Raw genomic sequence first — 15197 nt, 5'->3', positions numbered from 1 at the left:
ACCGTGATGGCACTGGGGGTTCTTGGCTCACCAAGAGCAGGGACACGGCCAAGGCAAGAGAGAAAAGGCAGGACTCTTCGGAGACACGGCTACAGAGTTTATTGGATCAGGGGGATCCTCACCCCAGGGCTCTGTGTCAGAAGAGACCCCGAGAATGTGAGGGGGGGCAACTTATAAAGGGGGGTGGGCTCAGGGATGGGGTACAGCGACAAGCCAGTAACAGAAAAGTGAGGAGTGACTCTGAACATGACATACGGGTGCAACATCAAATCATAACCAAATGGGAGGGGACCCTCTTGATTCTGCCCCATCACTCAACGCCTCTCTTGGAATTTTCTGGACGCAGGGAGAGGCCCCAGAGTGACTGACAGGACCAGAGGGTTATGTAACTAATGATTGACACTGAACGAATATCTGACAAACAACTTGGGGATGAGCCAAGGGAAAGGAACAGGAGGGGGGTACAAGGAACAAACCATTTTACATTAAGTTTTCTGGAAATAACTCATAGAACAGCACAAACAAAGTAAAATCCAAAACATGCACCACCACAAATACAGAAATGTTAAGGCCTCCCCAGTGTTAGTACTGATGACATTGCATTCAGTAAGATGCACCAATGCTACTTGGCTCCGAAGAAAACCAAAACCCAACAGCAAAAGCTCAAAAGCTGTTGTTTACCCTCCACCTGTGTTGAACTCTCTCCTCTCATACAGGATCATGGATTTAGACAGAGAACGGACAGAACTTTCAGCCCCTAAGCACCTGACCTCATTCTTCAATGCAAGGTTCTCCTTCACAGGTGAGAATGCCTTGGCCTGTGTCCCTTCTCACTTCTGGGCAGTTCCTAGGTTGACAGCACACTCTAAGTGCTCGAGTACGTGAGTACAGGAGAAGTCTTGTAGTCTGTGATCTGCCCTCTCTGCAGCTGACACCCCTGTGAAGTCCCACCAACCCATTCCTGTGGGTGCCCATTCCAAGTGCTGCCACACCTCTTCCCCTGCTGAAATCACAGTTCCATGCTCTGAGTCCTTTGACAAGGAACAGCGGACTGGATGTCTGCTTCTGGTGAGATTACAGAATAAATTAAGTTTTATTTCAGGGCTGAAATGCAGAAGATGTCACAATGTAAAAACTGCATCTTGTACATCTAGCACAAGAAACTCAGTCCTCAGATGACTGCTGTTAGTCTGGAATAATTTCTTAAGACAGCATAGAGGTAGCATAACACTACACTCACCGGAAAAAGAATAAGGAAATTACAGGGAAAATTAATGTGGGCTCAAGTGTTCCCTACAGTTTAAGAGGAAGAATATGTACATGAATACAACTTTTCCATAGAGGAGTTGAAAATTTAAAAAAAAAATCAGGATGATGGGCTATTAGACCTACTTTCTTGACATTTTGCAAGATACTTTAAAAGACCATCAAACTTCTCAAAATAGTAGTTGTACCTTTTATATGATGGGAGAACATGTAGGTTGTCTTCTCTGTCCACCTACCTATGAGCTAGAACTTATCACCACTGCACTCACCTAAGTACCAGCCTTGGCTTACGGGAAACAATGAGTTTCCCACTGAGAGCAACATGGAACCTGCACCCCCATTTTCCTCAGCTGTGACCTTTCCAAGGGATGCCATGAAAACGTGCATTAGAATTCAAGAGGTTTTTGGCAAACAGCATTTTTTAATTATTTCTCCAAGTGATTCTCCGGCTCAAAACAGTCCTACAGTAACATGGTTTTGATAAAGAAGTGTGAAACTGTAATCTGTGTTTCAGGAAGGAGTTTATCCCTGGTATAGGCAACAACAGTGCAGTCTTTGGCTTTTCATGCTACTGAGGGTTAGGAAAAACCAGCTGTTGCCACAAGCTGTAAAAGAAGCTTTCAAAAAAGTGTTACACTGTTCTTGAAGTGCTAACTGTTACCTCAACATCAGTTTACAAGCTAAAAATGTTCGGAGTTTTAGCTGTTAAAAGTCCTTCTGGGCCCAGGAACATAGACTCACCTATAACAGCTGTCCCTCAGGTCATCAGTAAAGGTGTTTGCACCAACACATAGCAGTGGTATCCAGAAGATATGTTCACTATTTCAACTACTGAAAACAGTCTGCTGTTAACATTATTTTAGTTTTTGGAGCAAAAAGACCTTATTTGTATGAGAAGCAGCACCAGTGTCCTGCTATGTACTCTTCACAGAAGCTGTATTCACAGTGTATGGTGCCATACACAACAGTGTCTGAACAGAAGACAGGTTTGTGCATCAAATTCTACATTTTACCTGTAAAAGCTAAGTAGTAACTTGAAATCTCCTGCTACTCCATTCAGGGATGTTTTCCGTTGTTTTTTTCTGGAATTGTAAAAACAATAGAATATTGTTAAGACCTTGGCTGGTGTTCGTAAGGAACAGTATCTTACTCATCTGTTCAGTCAAAGATTGGTTATACAGTTGTTTTAAAATTCTTGTTAAGTCTCTTTAGGATGCTTGCCTTTAGTTAAAGGATCCTCTATTCTCTTCAACATTTAAAAGTGTTCCATACTTGTAAACTTGTTCCATCTCCATTAGAATTTAGGAAGCCCTTCTTTTTCTCTCTCCCAGCAAGGTAGGTGTTTTAATGGTTATTGCTGCCACCACCTATATTTAAAGACATGTGAATTGTATGTTTACAACAGATACACAATCAGATCTAACCAGACATTTGCAAGTAGTGATTCAAATGAGTATTAGATCACATCAGGTATGTCTTTCATTGTTCTCCATAGATGTTATTGGCTCTACAGAGAATACTGTTGGCACATACTCCACTGCCACCTCTTTAACCCAACTATGGTAGTAGTAGCAATCAGGTCAAGGTGAGGAACCTGTTAAAAATAGTGTGGGATTATATCTATAGTGAAGAAACTGAACTTTGAAACATCTAAAAGATCTTGACGGACTGGTCAACAACAGAGTAAAAAAGAAGGAAAATTATTTATGATGAACAAAACAAGCATAAGGCTGAGATTTTACCCAAGATACAACTCTAATTAGTTAAATAATATCATGATAGTCATACTCTCTCTTAATCCTAGTATTCAAGAAGGGAAAGATATGGATCTGAAGGGTGCCTAATCCATGCAACACAATAAGGGTTTGCCTAACCCTGATACAGTACCAACCAGAGAGAGCTGTGAACTGAACTATCTGCTAATACACTCATCACAGCTGCTCCTCAATGTTCCAGCTGTGAAAAAACCCAAACATCAACTAAAACCAAACAAACCAACCAAAACAGCCAACTCATTTTCGCTTTATAAGCAGCCAGCAAACAGGCCAGCATGTGTAGGACCCTGCAGTCCTGCTGCTGACAACCCTGGCAGCATGAACCTTGCTTCAGAGGCCCATTTCCTCCACATCAGCAACATCCCCAATTCAACCAGCCCCTGCATCCACATAATTTCAACTGCTTTCCTCCTTGCTTCATTAAGGATGATTTTCCACCTCACCATCCCTTTGAAAGGCCTCCTTATCCTCCTTTTTTTGCTTAGGGGGACTTTCCCCAAGATAAAGTATGTACCGGGCCAGGTTTTCTTAAGCTGTAATGCTGATTGCCATTACAAAATTATCTGATGATTTGGCATGACAGTTTATCCTTGGTGCACTGTTGTCATTTTCCTAATAAATGTTTCATTTGGGAGTCTGGGAAGCTACTGCTAAGAACTCAGTAGGAAACACATGCAGAGTTGGATGCTTCCTTGCTATTTAAGTCTTCTCTAATGGATAAGAAATTGTGGTCCAAATTCAAGTCAGCATCTCTACAGGCACCTCTTTTGCTTTAAAAGTAGTACGTTAAAGGTGAGAATCAGCATTTTCTTGTAAATTTTACCACCTGCACATCGGCCTGTGGATGAGGTCTAATGAGAGCTGTGAATATGGAGGAAGTTAAGAGGAAGGCCCTAAAAGGATTTGTTCCTGTGCATGCACTCATTCATTCTTTCTTTTTATTTTGACTGCCAAGCTCTTTAATGTTCTGCCTTTAATGTTAAAAAACCAAAAATGTTTAACTTCACTGTGTTACAGGATCTGTACTAGCTGTAAATGCCAGAATTGGTAAAAACAAAAAGAGTGAGAAAGAAAAGTTTTCAGTAAATATTTTGCCACATCTCTTAAAGGCTGTCTAGATCATGTAGTCACATGGTGAAAATACCTTGCAATCCAAGAGTATCTAAACAGAGATATTAATATATCATCTACTAAAGCTAAATATTTTTAAACCAGCATATCAGATAAACAACTTCCAAGAATTTAGGAAGCTCAATAAGTTATACTATGGATCATTAATTTTTATTTCAGTGATTCTCAAACACTGGAAAGGATTAGAAGATTAAAAGAAAGATAACATTACAGGAAAAAAAAAAAAGAAAAAGAAAAAAAAAAGGTGTCAATCTAAATAACTGTAATATAGAACTTAGTGAGAAAGTTAAACATTTAAGATAATTAGTGTCAATCATAGATGTACCAAATAAAGGTCTTAAACTAATTTGGGATTAGGTTGAAAATCTGGATCATAAGAATAATAGGGTCAAAGGAAAAAAGGATTTATGTAATATGCCTGATTTAGAAATACACAACATTGGGTTTATAACTAGAGCAATGCAAGAACATAATTAAAAAATTAGTCTTGAGATGTAACTGAAGAGGGAATCAACTTTAAACACCATTCTCGTGGTCTCCTGCAGACTTCATAATATCTAATATTTTTCCAATTACTGATGTTAAAAAACCTGAAGCTTTGCAGATGACAAAAGGCTAGGGGACAAAAAATAAGCTAGTTTTTTAACCACTTCACAAAACTGCACTTACCTGCAGTTTTTAACCACTTCACTATCATCCAAAATGGCAGGAGGATGCTATAGTATCAAATAAGCAGGGACAAAATAACATCCCTTTGGGACAACCAAGGATTTTCTTAAACTATTCTTAAAAGGTCATCCAGCACTAGATCTTGTGAAAAGTCTGCAGATCTCCATGGGATCACAGAGGATCTGAGGCTAGAGGAAACTCTGAGCATCATCTAGCCAGTTCCCAATCTCAAAGCAGGGGCAAAGACCTGAAGTTTCACCAAACTTCCTGCAACCTCCACCCATGTTTTCCTACATCCATGATAGATCATATGAGACCCTTAAACATAATTAAGATGTGTGATATGATTCAGGCACATATTATGGACCAAGCCAAGTGTTCTTATCCCTTCAATAAGACCTCTACCAGACAGCTGAACTCTATATACTACAATATAGTAATGTACTGTGGAGAGAAGACACAAACCTTGGTGGAGCAGTCTCCTAGGCACCTTCCTCTTATGTTTCTCAAATTTTTCCTCGAATAATCCAAGATGTATCAGTGATTCCCTGTTTGGAGTATAGTATAGAAAGGAAAATGGACTATTTGTCAGAAAAAAGGTATGATCAATATTCAGAGATTCTTCATGGCACATAGACCAATCCTTTCCCTTTCTCTCTGTCTCGAGGCATTCAGAAATTACTTCTGGCTACATGTTTCCTGAATAAGTAAGAGAAATCTGAGTTTGAGAGAATTCAACAATCTGTAGCACCACACAGACATTCAATGTCTTTTAATGTTGGGAAGCAAGTAGTTTAGATGTATGGTAGTAGCATCCCATAGGTACTGTTCGTTAAAGAAAGGCTTTCAGCTCCAGTGCCTGGAGAAAACAAGCTTTGAGAAATTAATTATCATCCTCCATAACAGTAAAATAAATAAAGTAAAATACCACCACAAAAATCAGCTTAGACAAAATGCTCCTACAAAAACAAACAAACAAAACCCCCACAAACAAACAAACAAAACCCACCGAAACAACCCAACCAAAATAGCTTATACTTATAGATTATACATTTATAATCATGTGTGAAAGTACTGGTCATGTATAAGATAAAAATTCTTGTTTCTTTTTTCAGTTTTTAAACAAGATGCACTAACATGTTAAATGCAGAGCTAGACAGGTTAATATTATTCGTTTACCTTCCTTTAAAATCAATATGGAGGCTACTAAAAAAAAAAAAAAAAATCTGTGAGACTTTCAAAACAAATGGAATAGAGCACCAGTGATTTGAGTCTATTTTTACTGTCAAAGGAGTTACTAATGAGTTACTTCGTCTCAGCTGTTATGAACCTAGGTAGAAAAATAGTATTCCATGTATTCTGACTATTTCAGACTATTGTCAGAAAATGAAGTTTTCAGAAGCTTTCCCCATGTCCTGTAGAACCAATGCCAGCCAGCTCTGAGATGGACCTGCTACTGGACAAAGCCAAGACCATCAGTAACTCCGGCAGAACCTCTAGGGTAACATACTTAAGAAGAAAAAGAATGGTTTTGTACAGATACAGTTGCAGGCATAGAGGAATGGAGGATCTTGAGGTCTATAGTCCTGGAAGGACTTGTGACGCTGTGAAGAACCCACACTGGAGAAGCCTGTCCTTGAAGAACTGTGGAAGAGGGGCCCGTGTTGCACCAGTCCCAGAGAGTTGTTGCCTGTGGGACGGACTCACACTGGATAAATTCATGGAAAACTGTCTTCTGTGGGAGGGACCCCATGCTGGAGCAGGAGAAGGACTCCTCTGCCTGAGGAGCAGGAATAGAGTGACTGTAATCTTCCCCAAGATTTCCCCAAGTGTGTTTTGCCCATGACAATAATTAATCAATGATCTCTCCCTGCCCACATCTCAATCCATGAGACTGTTATATCCTCTCTTTCCTGTCCATTTGAGGAGAGGAATTACAGAGCAGTTTGGTGGGTGCATGGCTTCCGGCCAGGAAGTGAACAGAGTATTTATCAAGCCAATAATGTTTGGCATACCACCTCGTAAAGTTATGCTCTATACTTTGATAGAGATATTATTTTCTCTTCAGTGTGTCAGTCCACAGCATCCTTAGTTCTGATATAACACACTGATGGTAGAGGGTGACTATGTCCCCAGTATAAACATTGATCCTTTCACTAAGATAAATGTAAACAAGCACATTTTGGCCACTCAATCATTTACAGTAGTGCAAAGATCAAAATTACAGATCTCATTGTATACTTCCAAACAAATCTTCACCTCCCAGATGGGACATGTTCTTCGTCTGAGAATTCAAGGTCTCACTTTTATTTAAACTGTGCTTTAATTTGGGCTAACACAAAAACAGCATCTACAGCTCTGTCAAACAGATTTGGGTGGGAGCACAAAAACATCTGGATGCAAATCTCTAGCAAAGCAAAATACAAATTTCCCAGGACACGCAAACTAAGCAGTCTACCTTGTAGCCTAGAAATGAACAATCAGGCCCTGGTGCCACAGAATCAGAGAATTGTTTATTGGAAAAGACTGAAGGTCGAGTCCAACCATTAACCCAGCACTGGCCACCATTAATCCGTGTTTCAAATGCCATGTCTGTGTATCTTTAAATCTCCTTCAGGGATGGTTTCTCCACCATTTCCCTGAGCAGAAAATTCCAATGCTTGGCAACCATTTCGCTGAAGAAATATTTCTTGATATCTAATCTAAATTTCCCCTGTAACAATTCAAGGCTTTTTCCTCTTGTTCTATTGCTTATCACTTGAGAGAAGAGACCAACCCCCATCTCCTCACTTCTTTTAGGCAGCTGTAGAGAGTCATAAGGTCTCCTCTGGCCCTCCTAAGCTCCAGGCTAAAAAACCCCAGCTCCCTCAGCTGCTTCTCATAGGACTTATGCTCCAGACCCTTAATCAGATTTGTTGTCCTTCTTTGCACATGCTCCAGCACCTCAATGTCTTTTTTATACTTTCTCCTGAGCTGTTGCCACTTCCTCATTTACATTGAAAAGCTAAGGGGACTCAATGTCACACAATCAGTGTGCATTCTTTTCCTGGTTAAGTGTATATCCAACCTACTGGTCTTGTATTCCTTTTAAATAAGGGAACCTATGATAAAATCTTGAACAGAAAATTACATGTGGTTTAGGATCTCAAAAATGCCCTTCTAACAAGTGGAAAGATTTCCTCAAGTCCGGCCTGGGTCTCTACATGCACTGGATGAGAAGTAATAGAAGACTTTTGCATTCCTCTTTGCTTCCCTCCTCTGCATGACCAAGATGCCCTTCTGCAGGATTCAATTCCTGACTGTGAGAAGCAGCACAGGTGAGGTTGTCTACCACAGACTCCTGTTCTGATGGGTGCAGCATGTTGTCTTAGGCTCACTTCCTCATCCCAGTGTCATCACAGCACAGTGCAAGAGCTTATGGGTTTTCAGTGCCACCAATGGAAATAGCTGTCATGCTTTTCTCTTCAAAATCAAATGCAAGCAGAATAAGCAAATGCAACAAATTAAGATACAGATCTGAGATAGGGATCTACCTCTCCTGGCCAAAACAAAGCTATTTGATTTTTATGAGAGTTAATGCATAACCTCTTTGAAATTCATTAATTTTTAATCACTTGTCTCTCCCTTCCTTTCAATACTTACAGGGGGCTTATAAGAAAAATTGGTATAGATCTTTCAGCAGGGCCTGTTGCAATAGGATGAAGGGTAATGGTTTTAAACTGAAGGGTAGATGTAGAGTGGGTATAAGAAAGAGATATTTTATGGTGATGCAGCGCTGGAACAGGTTGCCCAGAGCAGTGGCAGCTGCCCCATACCTGGAACTATTCCCAGTCAGATGTGACAGGGCTCTCTGAACCTGATTTAGTTGAAGACACCCCTGCCCATCTAGGGAGGCTTGGATAGATGACCTTCACAGGTCCCTTCCAACCCAAACCATTCTGATTCTGTGATTTTATGATTTACTAACAGAAATACCAAATTACTCTGTTGCATTTACAGGTGCAACCTCTAACCCTTTAGATGGGTGGAGCAGAAAGGCTGGGAAAGATGATTTATCAAGAGGAGATGGTGACTGTCAGCCAGGTCTAGGAGACACTCCTGGCATGCCCAGGCTCTGAAGAGAGCAGTCAGCTTGGTCTTCTCGTTGTGTCCTTCTGTGTTGCTCCTGAGAAGGGACCACCACAAATCACTAGGATGCACTGCATGAGTGTACAAATGCCACAGACTCAGGCGGCTGCTGCTTTGTGGGGAGGGTGTCAGTCCCCCATTTATCCTCCCTAACAGTACAGCCAGCAACACACTCTTTCCTGTGGTTCTTTTGTAGCTATCTGCTGAACAACACAGAATTTCAGGATTAATTAAGTTTGGTTCCAAAGCTGACTGAACATTGGCAGCAATGCTTTTGTCATTTCTAAGCCTATAAATTTACAATTTTAATAAACTTAACATTTTATAGACTTGTATTTCTCAGTATAGAGCTTCTGAGTCTACCAGAACCTAAATAAACCAACACACAGAGTTCTTCACTCTTCAGTCTATCTTTGCACTTTCTGTGCACACCAACTTCTCAATGTGACCTGGCTGAACAGAACTTGGTGGGAGAGCTGGGTGACACCTGACTTCTGCATCATCATCTCCTTTGTACCATATCATCACAGCAAGTAGCAATTAAAATGTGAATTTACCATGCATTTCCTCCATGCACTCTTCAGCAGCTCCTGCTTCAAAGCATACTAACAAAAGGCCAGCTGTCATTGAAGCAAAGAGAGTAGCATCAGTCTTGATCTAAGGATTTTCTACAAAGCTTCAAGGTGTGCTGTGAGTTATAAACACTGCAAATTTCTATGATGGTCACATTTTCACCAGCACAGTTTAGGACAGTCTGGATTCCCACTAGGTTTTCAAACATCTGAAAACGTTCTGCAGACCACACTTAATGTTTTGAGCTGAGGCAACGTCTCAGCACATCCAGTATTTCATGTCTAATTGCAACAGCTGTGGTTTTATTGACCCATCTTATGTTGCACACAACATATTAACATCTCTTCCACACTGTAGAATTTTAATCCAGGAGTGACCAGCATTTAGTATTACTTACTGCATTTGTGCCCTTGTTTCTAGAGACCATTATCTTTAGGCAACCCATTCAAACCAACTGTCCTTGATGTTTATAAAAATGTGTGCTAGATTTAAAAAAAAATAAAAGGAATGCAAAGTTAGTAGTTTTCATTTATATTTCATCAGATTATTGCTATAAGTAGTGGCTTCCATCAGCCTCAACTAATTCCCAATCAATAAATCATGAGCAATTGTATTTCTCTGCTCACCATCCCAAATGGTAATCTTCTTGTCAGTGTCTTCATGAGTGCTACTGACAGTAACACAGGACATAATTTCAAAAGCAGTGATTTTCTGGTAGCTCTGGGATCCCTGTCGTACTCCAGCTGTGAATGCACTGCATTTTTTTATAGCTCTAGCATTGCTTTCCATGACAATCAAAAATACTTTATTTTCCCTGCTAGCACTAGAAACTACTGTCATATAACTATGTCCTGTCTTAAATTAAAAGCTCTCTCAGTATCTTCCTGTATATTAAAAACCAATATGGCTCCATTTTTGCCAAATACTCCCACTTACAGTGTGGACTTAAAATATGCATTACTAGTAGTTCAATAGTTACTGTTTTAAAAGTTCTAAAAAAATACAGTTAAAAATAATCCTTATCTTAAATCACATGGCTCAAGATTACAGTTTTATGACTGCAGTGCCATGGCAGGAATCAACAGCCACTTAATGCATTGAAAATTCACACTAGGCTGAGTCAGAATCTCAAGAATTGCATAATTATATTCTTTCAATCCTTTCTTTCATCATGGAGGTCAAGCCCTTAAGCCCAAAACTGCAAGAAACCCAAGTGGTGGATGGAGGGGGAAAAGCTGATGACAGGCTTTGTAGACAGAAATCATTTTTAGGTAGATGCTAGCCAACAAGCTCATGAACTGTTATGACTGACTTTGTTTTTTTTTTAAGTGAAATTCTTGGCATGTTGGGTTTGGTAGAAGAAGTGTTTACATAAAATAAAAAACTATTTATGTAACAGGAAAAGAGAGCATATATCACAGCAGTGGTCCAATAATTAACTAGTATCAGAGAACCGAAGAAAGCTTAGCCTGACAGTGTACCTCATGCAGAAATGTGCACTACAGAAGTGTTTTTATTAATTATTTAAGCTCTACATTGAAAAAAAACACAATGAAACCAGAATCAGGCATTAGAAATCTGACATATAAACATTATTAAATCTCCTTGTTGTCTGTCACTGTCATCAGACTTTGTAAAATAGTCTGATTTTACCTTTATTACTTTCTTACCCTTGGCAAGGACAAATTAATCTTCAGCTCATGGTTTTAAACAAGCATAGCTCACGTTCTTTTATTGTCTTCAGACTTTTTAAAAATTCCTCACTGGAATATTTCCCTCATCATAGAATATAGGAGGTGTTAACTTCCCAGTCTCCTTATCATGAGACCCTTTGCAGCAGTATTGTGAGTGTTATACAACCTGGAGCCCTTCCAGGCAATGGTAGCTGAGTTGGGACTTAAAAGAGTTGAGACAGCAAAGGGTCATAAACACTCAGGAACCCACAGTTCTGGAAACCTTGTAGCCTTCTACCCCATGAGAAGCTCCTTCCTACACTTCCTACATATATTTTCATACACTCTTTGCTTATCAATTCAGTTCCAAATTTCCCTTGCTCTCTACCCAAATGCAGATTGCCTATGAAAAGCTACACAGAATTTTCACCCACTTGTACTGTCTAACCAAAGTATCTCTTGTCAAGCAAGACTTTAATCATTCTCTTTTCCTCCTGCCATCTGTTTTTGAAGCATCACTCCATCCCTGTTCCGGCTCATCTTGCTTTCACTCACATAAACCCAAATGGATTCTCCCACACCTCACTGGCTAGCGGGGTGCTGCTAACCAGATGGGCAAACTTCAGTCACATTGTCTTGGTCTTGCCACTGCTACAGCACATACAAATGGCCCAGCTTGCTCTTCCTTCTCTGCTCCTTGTCTGCTCACACAGCAGCTTCTAGCATATCTCAGCTCTCTCCCCTCAGCCACCAAAGCCAGCTAGCTTCTTCTGCTTTCAGTGCCTGTGCCTGCAAGAAGGCATCTTCCATTTCAGCTAAAGTGGCTCTCCACTGCAGGAGATCTGTCACATCTAGGCTCAGCCTGTCTTTGGGTTGCCTAACAAGTTCCCAAGCGTGTGCAGTCAGGCAAGTGTTGTTAACACGAAGGGCTCCTGAAATAGAGCCTGGTTCTAGTAATGCCAATGATGTGGGTTCAACTCGTGTATGGCAGAGGCGCACCCGATGGTTGTTACGGGTTCCTTTCAATTCAGAACATTCTGAAACTCTGTGAAACAGGAGAATGCGGCACCGTCACCATGAGGGGAGGCCGCCCGCCCGCCTCACCTCGAAACCCGCGGGTATTTCAGGGCCACATACACCCGACCGCAGAGCTGCGTGCCACAGCCGCGCCCTGCCAGGAGCACCGGCACCGGGCCGGGAGACCGCCGAGCCAGCAGCGATCCCCCCGGGCAGCGATCCCCCCGGGCAGAGATCCCCCCGGGCAGAGATCCTCCCGGGGCAGTGATCCCCGGGCAGTGATCCCCGGGCAGTGATCCCCTCGGGCAGCGATCCCCGGGCAGCGATCCCCCCGGGCAGAGATCCTCCCGGGGCAGTGATCCCCGGGCAGTGATCCCCCCGGGCAGAGATCCTCCCGGGGCAGTGATCCCCGGGCAGTGATCCTCTCGGGCAGCGATCCCCTCGGGCAGTGATCCCAGGACAGAGATCCCCCCGGGCAGTGATCCCCTCGGGCAGCGATCCCAGGACAGAGATCCCCCCGGCAGCGATCCCAGGACAGAGATCCCCTCGGGCAGTGATCCCCTCGGGCAGTGATCCCCTCGGGCAGTGATCCCCGGGCAGTGATCCCTGGGCAGTGATCCCTGGGCAGTGATCCCTGGGCAGTGATCCCCGGGCAGTGATCCCCTCGGGCAGCGATCCCCCCGGGCAGCGATCCCCCCGGGCAGCGATCCCCTCGGGCAGTGATCCCCTCGGGCAGTGATCCCAGGACAGAGATCCCCCCGGGCAGTGATCCCCTCGGGCAGCGATCCCAGGACAGAGATTCCCCCGGACAGAGATCCCCTCGGGCAGCGATCCCAGGACAGAGATCCCCCCGGGCAGAGATCCCCCCGGCAGCGATCCCCGAGCAGCGATCCCCGGGCAGCGATCCCCTCGGGCAGCGATCCCCGGGCAGCGATCCCCGGGCAGTGATCCCCCCCGGCAGCGATCCCCGGGCAGTGATCCCCTCGGGCAGCGATCCCAGGACAGATATCTCCCCGGGCAGTGATCCCCTCGGGCAGCGATCCCCGGGCAGTGATCCCCCCCGGCAGCGATCCCCGGGCAGCGACCCCCGAGCAGCGATCCCCGGGCAGTGATCCCCCCCGGCAGCGATCCCCGGGCAGCGATCCCCGAGCAGCGATCCCGGGCAGAGATCCCCCCCGGGCAGTGATCCCCGGGCAGCGATCCCGGGCCGGCGGCAGCCGCGGGCAGTGATCCCCTCGGGCAGCGATCCCCGGGCAGCGATCCCCGGGCAGCGATCCCCGGGCAGCGATCCCGGGCCGGCGGCAGCCGCGGGCAGTGATCCCCTCGGGCAGCGATCCCCGGGCAGCGATCCCCGGGCAGCGATCCCCGGGCAGCGATCCCGGGCCGGCGGCAGCCGCGGGCAGGCCGGGCCGTGCGGGGCCTGGGCCGGGCGGGGCGCCGGGCTCCTGAGGGCGGTGCCCGCGCTCCCCGGGGCGGCTCGGCTGGGCCTGGCCCGGCCCTGGCCCTCGCCGCCCGCCGCCGGTGCTTAAATAGCGGCGCCTGCCGAGCTGCTCCGTCCTTCGGCCGCTGCCAGGTAAGGGCGGGCGCCCCTCGCCCGCCGCGCGTTCTCGCCCGGGCGGCCGCGGGGCCCTGCGGCTGTGGGGCCGCGGCGGGCGGGCGGGAGGCTGAGGGAGCGAGAGCGAGCCGCGGCCGGGCCCGTGGGGGTCGGGGGCGGCCCGGGAGTGAGGGGCGGGCGGCTCGTCCTCCGGCTGCACCCGCGAGGGGCCGGCGGGGTCCCCGCGTCTCCCCGCAGCCGCCGCCATTCCCGTGTTTTGTCTCCTCTCCGGTGTGTGTGAGCATCACCCGGGGTGTCAGTGTCCTGCCTTCTCCCTGCAGAGCGCCCCGCTCCCCGCACCGCTACCCACTGCAGCCCCCACGCCGTCCCCGAAGGGGTTTCTGCAGTAATTCTGGTGGAGTTGTAATTCTGTACTAATATTAATGCTGTAATTCTGCAGTAGTTCTGGTGGCTGATGCTGGAGTTCAGGGCACCGGGGAGGAGGTTCAGGTGCTGCTCTGGGAGAGGGGCTGGAGAGATTTCCCGCTCCTTGATCCGGCGTGGTGCACGGCAGCTTCTGGGGCATGGTCCATTTTCCTGAAGGTCTTATTGCGACTTGGAAGACTAAGTGATTTGGAATAGACGGTGTGTGCCTGATGGGCTGGTGCGTTAGGAGGAGTGTGCTATGGAGTGATGCTTTTCCTGGATGGAAGTAGAGCTTAATTGCTTGTCCATTAAATTGTCTGGCTTAATGCCCCAGGCCAGCATCAGGAAACTGGGACAGGATGGCTTCAGGTAGATTTTGGAATCCCACATCTCCCTGTTGGTCACCGTGGTCTGTCCTGTGGTCAAAGATCTGTAAGTCTTTTTGCCTTGTGCTTTTTGCTGCTTTGAGATACATCAGCCCTCTGGGACAGGCTATCCTGTAAATTTCAGGAAACTGGTCTGTCATGCGTTACCTGTTACAAAAACATCAGCTCTGGTGTTAACTGTATGTTAACATACAGTTGACACCAGATTAACTACAGGTTGGGCAGAATTTAGGAGCTGCTTTGCCACTGGTGTGTCATGTCTCGTGTGCCACTAGTGTGTCATGTAAAAAGCATCCCACCCACAAGCATGGGACCCTTCAGGGCTTGTTTTTGAATCTCAGTGTTGTCCTAGTCGCCTGCATGGCATCCAGGCAATGGGTTTCCAAGCTTTGCTTTGCAAGCTCCTTGCCGTTCAGACACACTTTTTGGGTCCTCCTGTCCAGCTGTGGTGTCAGTATTCTTCCTGGTGAAGTGTGTGAGGAGTTTCTGTGGACCAGGTTTTATTGTAGCTGCTTTTCTCTTGTAGCCTGCAGGGACGGGAATTGGCAGCTTTGCAGAGTGCAGTTGTGTCTGGCACAGTCAGAATCCCTGACAGTGCTGGTTTGTGGTAAGATCCCTA

The sequence above is a fragment of the Sylvia atricapilla genome, chromosome Z, assembly GCF_009819655.1.
Source record: "Sylvia atricapilla isolate bSylAtr1 chromosome Z, bSylAtr1.pri, whole genome shotgun sequence".
NCBI lineage: Eukaryota > Metazoa > Chordata > Aves > Passeriformes > Sylviidae > Sylvia > Sylvia atricapilla.
The sequence above is the reverse complement of the archived record's forward strand: the minus strand, read 5'-3'. Positions refer to the sequence as shown.